This window comes from Chiloscyllium plagiosum, unplaced genomic scaffold, assembly GCF_037043375.1.
Source record: "Chiloscyllium plagiosum isolate Xiang-an unplaced genomic scaffold, Cpla_swu_hap1 HiC_scaffold_11, whole genome shotgun sequence".
NCBI classification, from domain to species: Eukaryota; Metazoa; Chordata; class Chondrichthyes; order Orectolobiformes; family Hemiscylliidae; genus Chiloscyllium; species Chiloscyllium plagiosum.
This window is the reverse complement of record NW_028270149.1, coordinates 23,860,708-23,871,405: the sequence shown is the minus strand read 5'-3', so window position 1 is coordinate 23,871,405 and position 10,698 is coordinate 23,860,708. Positions and strand designations below refer to the sequence as shown.

Below are 10,698 nucleotides of genomic sequence, written 5' to 3'. Positions count from 1 at the left end.
TATCATAATATTTGTGAACTCATCAAATAACTCGTATGTTATTGAAAAACTATTGTGAAAATTATTTTGGAAGAAGGAATTTTCCCAAAAGAGGGTGCATAAGACCAAGTGTGCTACGATATCAGGGACCAATTGCCAACCTGACCTTGAGAACCATAAATAGGAATGGATCCTCAAAAATGATGGAATGGTTATATTATCACCAGAAATGTAATATATATGTATATATATTCACTGTGGTCCAAATCGAACCCTAAGTCCACCAAAGATTTCAGAATAATTGCAAATTGGTGCAGCCACTTTATAGAACAAAGATATCTAGCATTGCTCAGAGTCAAAAAGACACTGATGCAAAAATCTCTAGCAATTCATCATCAAACAGCTGCAAAACATAAGCAACAATTATGTCACATCAGCAACATATATTTTGATATGGCCAGGAACTGAACTGCAGAGTGGAAAGGTTTTGGAAACAGCCCAAGTGAAAACTAATTTGTATCAGATCTGAAGTTGACGGATTTGATCGATTTTAAAACATTATCTTTGGAGTTGAAGCAATTTATGCTTAATTATTTCATTAAATAAGACATACACGTTGATTTATTTTGAATCACTGGTGTTTTGCTCTTTTAATCACATTCCAAAATGGTGACCACTTACGCTAATACTGCTGGTTTACATTTTATACTTGGCAGGAGTTTCAAAGCTTCAAAGTTCAAATTATGAGCTACAATCTTTAGTAACAACAAATGTTTAACTTGTTTTTACAAATGTATTAAGTGTCATCTTGGAATTGATAAATCATGCCTACATATGTAAGTTCTGATTTTTCAGTACATACCAGGTATGCAACTCCTTGTCTGACTAATAACTATAAGACAAAAAGCTGATTACTCAGCAGGAAGCAACTAACACGCCTACAAATTAATTAGCATGATTGGCCAATACCTATTATATTACTGGTGGAAATGAACCCATTGCACACAGAACAATCTTAGAATCATACAAAAAAAAGATTACACTGCACATTGTATACATGGGCTCTTTGAATGAGGTATTCCATCAGTTTCACTCTCCTGATCATTCTCCACAGCTCTGCAAATTTTCTGAAAGTTGCTTCACCTTTTCAGGCAATGCATTTCAGAAAATGAAATAAAACGACAGTAAAACATACTATGTTCAGAAAACTGTTTTCATTGTAGTTTATTTACTTTGATTGTTGTGCTATTCATTTTATTATCTACTATACAAAATCAACAAATACTTATATTAAAAGAAACTCTGATCTCACTTATCATTCACTGTCTAATGCAGACCTAAAACATATCTATTTTAATGAAGCAAAAAAGTTTAAATTAAAACAAACAGTTCATGTTGATTGCTTCTGTCGTTTTGAGAGTTAATGAAACATTCACAAGTAAAATGACATGCAAGGAGCTTACAGTTAGCAGTAATTCACAAATTGCTGAACAGCCGGACATTTATCTGCCTCACTTAACACATTAAACAAATTGTTTACAAACAATTGGAGCTCATCTGTAAATCTTGGTATCCTTGCCATGGCAGGGCTGACATTTCAGCTGTTGAAGTTGGTATACAAAACAGACCAGTAAAAATATGAAATCTTGATATTGTGGTACAAAATCTTTTAATTTCATCAATACTACAGTTTTATTCTGAAATAAAACAGAAAATGTTGGAAAAATTCAGCAGGTGTGGTAGCATCTGTGGAGAGAGAAAAACAGTTAATGTTTGAGTCCAACGTGACTCCTCTTCAGAACTGCAGTTAAAACATTAACTCTGTTTCTTCTTTTAGTTTTAATGTGAAGTTAGATTTTAGACATGTTAGCTTTAGTTTGTTACACACAGCAAAATGATAGAAGCATTGTTCTTGCAGCCTTCAAACAGTTTGAAAAATAAAATCTTATCCTCTCATGCACATCCAACTTTGAAGTCTAGCTCATAAAACCTTTGTAAATTCTATGTAAATGGTAGCGTACCTAGAAAAATGAAAAGGGGATTTGAAGAGTACATACCTCTGCCATTTATGTTCACTCATTGTTATTACAATTGCACATCTCTTCCTAGAAGCGTTTTGGCTGCCTGGTTGAAGTTCTATCACTACAAAAAAGAAACCTTTTTTTATGAATCTCCATCTCACTGAGAAAACTTCAGGGCAATCCAGCTTGCTCTGAAAATGCTGCTCACATCTTGTGACAAACTGCATACAGCAATTAAGTCAATCCTCAACTTCCTAAAACAGTCAACAATAGTCGAAATGATACACCCAAACACAAAACATTTTGAAAGAAGAATCAATTCATCACATTCTAATTCTAAATTTAATGTTAATGATGCCTTTAAATCTGATCCTGAATCTGTATTTGCATCTTTGTCAAAAACATCAGTTCTTCCTTGGCACATACCGCATCTGTGAACCAAACGTTTTCTTGATATGTGTCCATTCGTCTTGGAGATATATTATGAACAACAAACAGACATACAAAAGGAGCAAAACCCTTACCACACCTTCCAAAAACATTGATTCATGTACATATTAAGAGTTATGTTCCATGATCGTAATATTGGAAGGAAAATGCAAAGAGAAAGATATGCATTTATATAATTACTTCCACAATCTTGGGTCTTCCCAAGCACTTTGGAGTCAATGAAGTGTAGTAACGGTGGGAATCCAGGAAATATTGTAATTTTCTCTCTTTTCCTATGGGAAAACAACTGAGCCCAGGTAATCTGGCTGAAATTAAGTGTTTTAATTCTTCAATGAACTCAGTATTCTCAAATTATATATTTAAATTATAACACCATCAAATAGCTTAGCGATAGTTGCTTGGTGGTACAGAATTTGAATATTGCGGAGAAAAAGAGGTAGCTGTTGAAGAGAGCAAGTGTTCCACTAAAATGGGATATGTGTAGGTTAAGATTTGTTTCTGCTTTGGGTAACTAAAAACGGGCAACAAAGTAGCCTTATCAGTTTCTAGAAACATTCTAAAAAATGTTTTTAAAATACTGCTTTTGCAATTAATGACCGGCAGTTTAAAAGAAAAGCATCAGGTGTAATCATAATATACAAAAAGTAACCACCTTAGCTCACAGGGTTGTTGGCTGGATGTTGCCAAGGTTGGGGGATTTGAGCTACAGGGAGAGTCTGAACAGGCTTGGGCTACTTTTCTTGGAGCTTCAGAGGCTGAGGGGTGAACTTATAGAGGTGTATAAAATCATGAGGGGCATGGATAGGATAAATAGACAAAGTGGGGGTGGGGGAGTCCAGAACTAGAGGGCATAGGTTTTTGGTGAGTGGGGAAAGATATAAAAGAAACCTCAGGCGCAACTTTTCAAGCACAGGGTGGTACATGTATGGAATGAGCTGCCAGAGGAAGTGGTGGAGGCTAGTACAATTGCAACATTTAAAAGACATCTGGATGAGTATATGAATGAAAAGGTTTTGGATGGATATGGGCCAGGTGCTGGCAGGTGGGACTAGTTTGGGTTGGGATATCTGGTCGGCATGGACAAGTTGGAGCGAAGGGTCTGTCTCCATGCTTTACATCTCTGTACGTCTATAATCTCCTCTGCAGATGACATTGTACTGTAACCAGAAAACAACTGTATTTTACACTATCAGTGAAATGCAGTATACACACACATATAAATGAGGTTCTCCATAGTAAGTTCTGAAGAAGAGTCACAGGATTCAAAATATTAATTGTTTTCTCTCCATAGATGTTACCAGACCTGCTGAGTTCCTCCAGCAATTACTATTTTAGTTTCAGACCTCCAGCGTTTATGGCTCTTTGTTTTATTTATCTCCATATTGAGTTATTAATTATACACTTCATTCAAATATTGCATCCTCTTTAGTCACAGGAGAGGTCCCAGAAAGTTGGAGAATAGTCAACATTGCTCCTCTATTTAAGAAGGACAACAGGGATAATCAGGGAAATTACAGGCTGGTGAGCCTGACATCAGTGGTAGGGAAATCCTTAGGAATAGAAATTAATCACATTTAGAAATATTTACTCTTATTAGCAAGGGGCAGCATTGCTTTGTGCAGGGGAAGTCATGTCTCATGAACTTGATTGAGTAATTTGAGAAAGTTAGGAAGATGATTGATGAGAGCAGAGCAGTAGACGTTGTCTATATGGAGTTTAGCAAGGACTTTGATATAGAAGTCAGGGAAAGCGGTTGAAGAGTGTTTTTTTCTGACTGGTGATCTCTGACCAGTTGTGTTCCACAGGGATTAGTGCTGGAACCCCTGTTATTTGCAATATATATTACTCATTGCAATATATATTACTCAAAGGGTGGTAAGTACTTGGAATGTGCAGCCAGAGGAGGTGGTGAACAATAGCAGCGGTTCAGAAGCATCTTGACAGATACATGAATAGGCTTGAACAGGAACAGAGGATTATGACCGCATAGAGGCTAAAGGTTTTTCATTTAGAAAGGTATCATGTGTTGCTGCAGTCTTGGTGGGCCAAAATGCCCATTCCTGTTCTATGTTATTTATTATTCTAAGAGAAAGTGGAACTTGTTTTGGGACGGGGGGGGGGGGGGGGGGGGGGGGGGGGCGCGGGAAACAGGTGGGGTGGGGTAAAATGGCATTATGGTATTGTTCCTGAATTAGTAATCTAAACACCGAGGTAATGTTCTGGGAACCTGAGTTCAAATCTCACAATGGCAAATGGTGGAATTTGAATACAATAAAAATCTTGAATTAAAAGGTTATTGATGACCATTAAACAATTGTCAATTGTTGTAAAAATTTAGCCGGTTCATTAATGTCCTCTAGGAAAAGAAAACTGCCAAGTCTACCCAGTCTGGCCTACATGTGACTCCAGATACATAGCAATATGGCTGACTCTCAGAAGTAGCCCAGGAAGCCACTCAGTACAAAGGCAATGAGAGCTAGGCAATAAATGCTGACGCAGCCAGTGACTCCCACAACCTATTAATGACTTTTTTTTGAAGTACGCATATTTCTGGATATTACAGGACAAGTACTGCTAATTTTGGAATAATCATAGAATCCCTAGTGTGGAAGCAGACTATTTGGCCCACTGAGTCCACACCACCCTCCCCCACAAAGAGCATTTTGCCTAGACTGAACCCCCTACCCTATTCCTATAACCCTGCATTTCCAATGGATAATGCACGTAGTCTGCATATTCCTGCACACTGCGGACAATTTAACATGGCCAAACCACCTAGGTTGCACGTCTTTGGACTGTGGGAGGAAACTGGAGCATCCAGAGGAAACCCACACAGACAAGGAGACAATGTGTAAAATTCACACAGTCACCCAAGGGTGGAATTGAACCTGGGTCCCTGGTGCTGTAAGGCAGCAATGCGAATCACTGAGCCACCATGTCACCCCATAGACCATGAAAATATCACCTCTTTCAATCAAATCACCAAATACCTAATCATATGCCCTTCCCCGCATGTCTTTTATGAACGTATCAAGATACTTTAACCCTGTCCATTATAATTTATATGTCTGCTTTTAGAGCTCCACTTCCATCCAGAACCACAATAAGGTCCCATTTGTCTTTAATTCCACTCAATTAGCGTCAGTGTTCAATGGATCATTTTCTGCTATGCCTGCAACCGCAAAAACATTTCTTACACTCCCCTTTCAGTATTCTGAAGGGACCATTTCCAACACATCAATAATGGTTATGCCTCAGTCTTTTTCACACAGAGGGTGGTACGAATATGGAATGAGCTGCTAGAGCAAGTGGTGGAAACTGGTACAATTTCAACATTTAAGAGGCATTTGGATGGGTATATGAATAGGAAGAGTTTGGAGGGATATGGGCCGGGTGCTGGCAGATGGGTCTAGATTGGGTTGGGATATCTGGTCGGCATGGATGGGTTGGACTGAAGGGTCTGTTTCCATGCTGTACTCCTCTATGACTCTATAACTGATGGAGATATAACACCTGCCCTTTTACCTTGTCCCTTCTCACCATCCAAGAGGGAATTCCAGGATTTTGACCCAGTGACAGGGAAGGAATGGAAATACATTTACCATTCAGCATAGTGAGTGGCTTGGAGGAAACATGCAGGTGGCGGTGTTCCCAAGTATCTGCTGCCCCTGTCCTTCTAGATGGAAGTGGTTGTGGGTGTGGAAAGTGCTGTCTGAGGATCTTTGATGAATTTCTGCATTATATCTTGTAGATAGTACAAATTGCTTCTACTGAGCAATGGTGATGGAGGGAGTGGATAATTTGTGGTAGTGGTGCCAATCAAGCATATGCTTTGTCTTGGATGGTGTCAAGCTTCTTGAGTGAGTTGAAGCTGCATCCATCCTGCAAAGTGGTGAATATTCTATCACACTCCTGACTTGTGATTTGTAGATCGTGGACAGGCTTTGGGGAGTCAGGAGGTGAATTACTCTCTGCCATATTCCAAGCCTTGTCACATGTTCTTGTAGCTAGTGTGATTATGTAGTGAGCCCAGTTGAGTTTTGAGTTGAAACTTTATTGCTGGAACAGCACAGCAGGTCAGGCAGCATCCAGGGAACAGGAGATTCGACGTTTCGGGCACAGGCCCTTCTTCGGCCTGTGCCCGAAACGTCGAATCTCCTGTTCCCTGGATGCTGCCTGACCTGCTGTGCTGTTCCAGCAATAAAGTTTCAACTTTGATCTCCAGCATCTGCAGACCTCACTTTCTCCTCCAGTTGAGTTTTGAGTCAATGGTAACCACCAGGGTGTTGATAGTAGGGATTCAGTGATGGTAACACCATTGAATGTCAAGGGGCAGTGGTTCAATTGTCTCTTATTGGAGATGATCATTGTTTGGCATTTGTGTAGCTTGAATGTTACTTGCCACTTGTCAGCCCAGATCTGGATAATGCTCAGATCATGTTCCATTTGATCATCTGAGGAGTTGTGAATGGCGCTGAACATTGTGCAATCATCGGTGAATATTCCCACTTCTGAGCTTGTGATGGAAGGAAGGTCATTGATAAAGCAGCTGAAGATGGTTCGACCTTGGACACTACCCTGAGGAATTCCTGCAGAGATGCCCTGAATAACCTTGACCAACCACAACCATCTTCCAATGTGTTAAGTATGACTACCAGTGGAGAGTTTGTTCCCGATACCTATTGATTCCAGTTTTCCTTGGGCTCCTTGAAGCCACACTCTACTGAATGCAGCCTTGATCTCAAGGACTATCAAAAAACAAAGAAAATTTACAGCCCAGGAACAGGCCCTTCGGCTTTCTAAGCCTGAGCCAATCCAAATCTACTGTCTAAACCTGTCGCCCAATTCCTAAGCATCTGTATCCCTTTGCTCCCCACCTACTCATGCACCTTTCCAGACACATCTTAAATGGATCTACTGTGCCTGCTCTACCACCTCTGCTGGCAATGCATTCCAGGCACCTACCACTCTCTGTGTAAAGTACATGCTGCGTGTATTTCAGAGAGGAGGTGAGACTGTCAAACTCACCTGCCCTCTGGAATTCAGCTCCTTCATCCATGTTTGTAGCAAGGTTGTAATGAGGTCAGGAGCTGAGTGGCCCTGGCGGAACCCAAACTGGGTGTCACTGAGCACATTATTGCTGAGCAAGTACTGCTTGATAGCACAATTGATACCTTCCATTTCTTTACTGATGATCAACAGCAGACTGATGGGTTGGTAATTGGGCAGGTTGGATTTGTCCTACTATTTATGTACAGGATGTACCTTGGCAATTTTCTACATTGTCAGGCAGATACCAGTGTTGTAACTAGACTGGAACAGCTTGGAGCATAGGTCTTCGTTATTATTGCCACAATGTTGGCAGGGCCTACAGCCTTTGTACTATTCAATGCCTCCAATCGTTTATTGATATCATGTAGAGTGAATCGAATTGTCTGAAGATTGGTATCTGTGATGCTGGGGATCACTGGGGGTGGCAGAGATGAAACATCTACTTAGCACTTCTGGCTGAAGGTTGCTGTGTAAACTTCGGCCTTACCTTTTGCTCTGATGTTTTGGCCTCTTCCATCATTGAGGATGGCGATATTTGTGGACCCTCCTCCTCCAGTGAGTTGTTTCATTGTCCACCACTATCAATGACTGGATGTGGTAGGACTGCAGAGCTTGGATCTAATCCATTGGTTGTGGGATTGCTTACCTCTGTCTATCACTTGCTGCTTATGCTGTTTGACGTGTTTGGTAGGTTCACCAGGTTGACACCACATTTTTAGGTCTGTCTGGTGCTGTTCCTGACATGCCCTCCTGCAATCTCCATTGAACCAGGGTTGATCCCTTGGCTTGATTTGGTAATGATTAAAAGGGGGATAAACTGGGCTATGAGATTGTTATTTGTGCTGAAGCATAATTCTCCTGTTGTTCATGGCCCACAGGACCTAATGAATGCCCAGTCTTGAGTTACTGGATCTTTCTGCAAGCACGGTATAGTACCTCAAATCCAAAGATATGCAGGTTAGGTACATTGGCTATGCTAAATTGCCCATGCTAAATTGCCCATAGTGTTTAGGGATGTGTAGGCTAGGTGCATTAGTCAAGGGTAAATGTGCAGCAATAGTAATTTTTAGGGGAATGGGTCTGGGTGGGTTACTCTTCAGATGGTTGGTGTGGACTTGTTGGGCCGAAGGGCCTGTTTCCACACAGTAGGGATTCTATGATTCAATGATGTTGAAACATGGAATATATGAGCAGGTGTAGGCCATTCGGCCCTTTAAGCCTCCTCTGCCATTCAATGTGATCATGGCTGATCATCCAACTTAGTACCCAGTTCCCGTTTTCTCTCCATATATTTTGATTCCATTTGTCAGAAACTATATCTACATATTTCCTAAAATTCTCCAATATTTTAGCTTCAACAGTTTCCTCTGGCAGAGAATTCCATAGGCTCACCAGTCTTTGGATGAAGAACGTCTTCATCTTTGTCCTAAAAAGTCTACTTCTTATCCTTAGCTGTGACTCCTGGCTTTGGGCTCCCCAGTCAACAAAAAGATCTTTTCTGCACCTAGCCTGTCTAATCCTGTTGGAATCTAATAGATTTCTACAAATTCTTCCCTCATTCTTCTAAACTCTAGTGGATATAATCCTAACTGATCCAGTCTTTCCCCATACATCATTCCTACTATCTCAGGAATCAGTCTGGTAAACTTTGTTGCACTCCCTCAATATCTGAAGAAGGATGTTCTCACCAATGTCAAAAACAGTACACAATACTTCAGGTGTGGTCTTATAAATGTTCTATACAATTGTAGCAAGACAACCTTGCTCTTGTACTTGAATCCCCTTGCTATGAAGGCCAACATACCACATACCTTCTTCACCACCTCTTGCACTTGCATACTTGCTTTCAGCACTTAGTGTACCCAAATCTCATGGTAACTCCCATTTTCTCAATCCATGCCCATTCAGATAATAATATGCCTGCTTGTTTGTACAATCAAAGTGGATAAACTCACATTTATCCACACTATGCTGCATCTGCCATGTATTTATTCACTTAAGTTGTCCAAATTGTACTGAAGCTTCTCTGCATCCTTGTCATGGGATACCCTCCCACACAAATTTTTGTCATCTGCAAGTTTGGAAATATGACACATAATTTTCTCATCAAAATCATTAATATATTTTGTGAATAGCTGGCATCCAAACACTTATCCCTGCAATACCCCATTAGTTGCTGCCTGCCACTGAAAAACACCTATATAATCCTACACTTTATTTCCTGTTTGTTAATCAATACTCAGTCCATTTCAGTACAAGACCTCCAATCCTATGCACTTGAATTTTGCATGCTAACCTCTTATGTGGGACCATATCACAGTCTTTTGAAAATCCAAGTAAACCACATTCACAGATTCTCTCCAATTTACTCTACTGGTCACATTCTCAAGAAAATCCATTAGATTCATCAAGCAGAACTTCCCCTTCAGAAATCCATGCTGACTTTGTCCAATTCTGTCACTTTCTTCCAAATGCTCTGCTAATACATCTTTCATAATGGACTCTAGCATTTTCCCCACTTCCAATATCATGCTAATTGCTCCATAATGTGCTGTTTTCTCTTGCCTCTCTTAAAAAGTTGCTTTTTGCTTGCCTCCAATCAAAATAAACTGTTCCAGAGTCTGCAGAATTTTGGAAGATGAACACTACACATCTGTTATGTCTTTGGCTACTTGCTTAAGTACTCTGGGATGAAGGTTATCAGGCCCTGGAGATTAATCTACACCTAACCCTGTTAGTTTCCCCAATATCAATTCCTTATTAATTAAATTCTTGCAATTCCTCCTTGTCAATCGACCCTTGAGTCCCCCCATGTTTTTGTGATTTTATTTGTGTCTTCCTTTGTGAAGGAAAAACTAAAGCATGTATTTTATTGGCCTGTCATCTCATTGTTCCTCAGTGAAAATGCCCTTATTTCTGAGTCTAGGGCATCTATATTCACCTTTACTAAGCTTTTTCTCTTCACATACATAAAGAGGTTTTTACTATTGGATTGTATGTTTCTTGAAAGCTCACTCTCATACTTATTTTCTCCCCTCAATCAGTCTTTTGTCTCCTTTTGCTGGAATCTAAATTGTTCCCAATCCTCAGGTTTGCTTTTTTTTGAAGTGATTGGTGGAATTACCAGTTTGAATATCATCACATTCCTCCTATCACAGTCATAGTACTAAGGATGAAGAACTTCAGTTAAACAGAT

At 40.0% G+C, this 10,698-nt stretch overlaps 1 long non-coding RNA gene across 9 annotated transcripts in view; it reads right to left on the bottom strand.

The window, feature by feature from the left end:
* Window positions 1–614: 614 nt before the first annotated feature.
* Window positions 615–10,698, bottom strand: part of LOC148148771 (uncharacterized) — a 36,745-nt gene continuing 26,661 nt past the window's right edge. For all 9 annotated transcript variants that reach the window (XR_015758624.1, XR_015758620.1, XR_015758621.1 and 6 more), the window contains 2 exons: window positions 2,037–2,121; window positions 615–1,725 (listed from right to left, as the gene is read on the bottom strand). This is a non-coding gene — a long non-coding RNA (uncharacterized LOC148148771). The remainder of the gene's footprint in view (window positions 1,726–2,036; window positions 2,122–10,698) is intronic.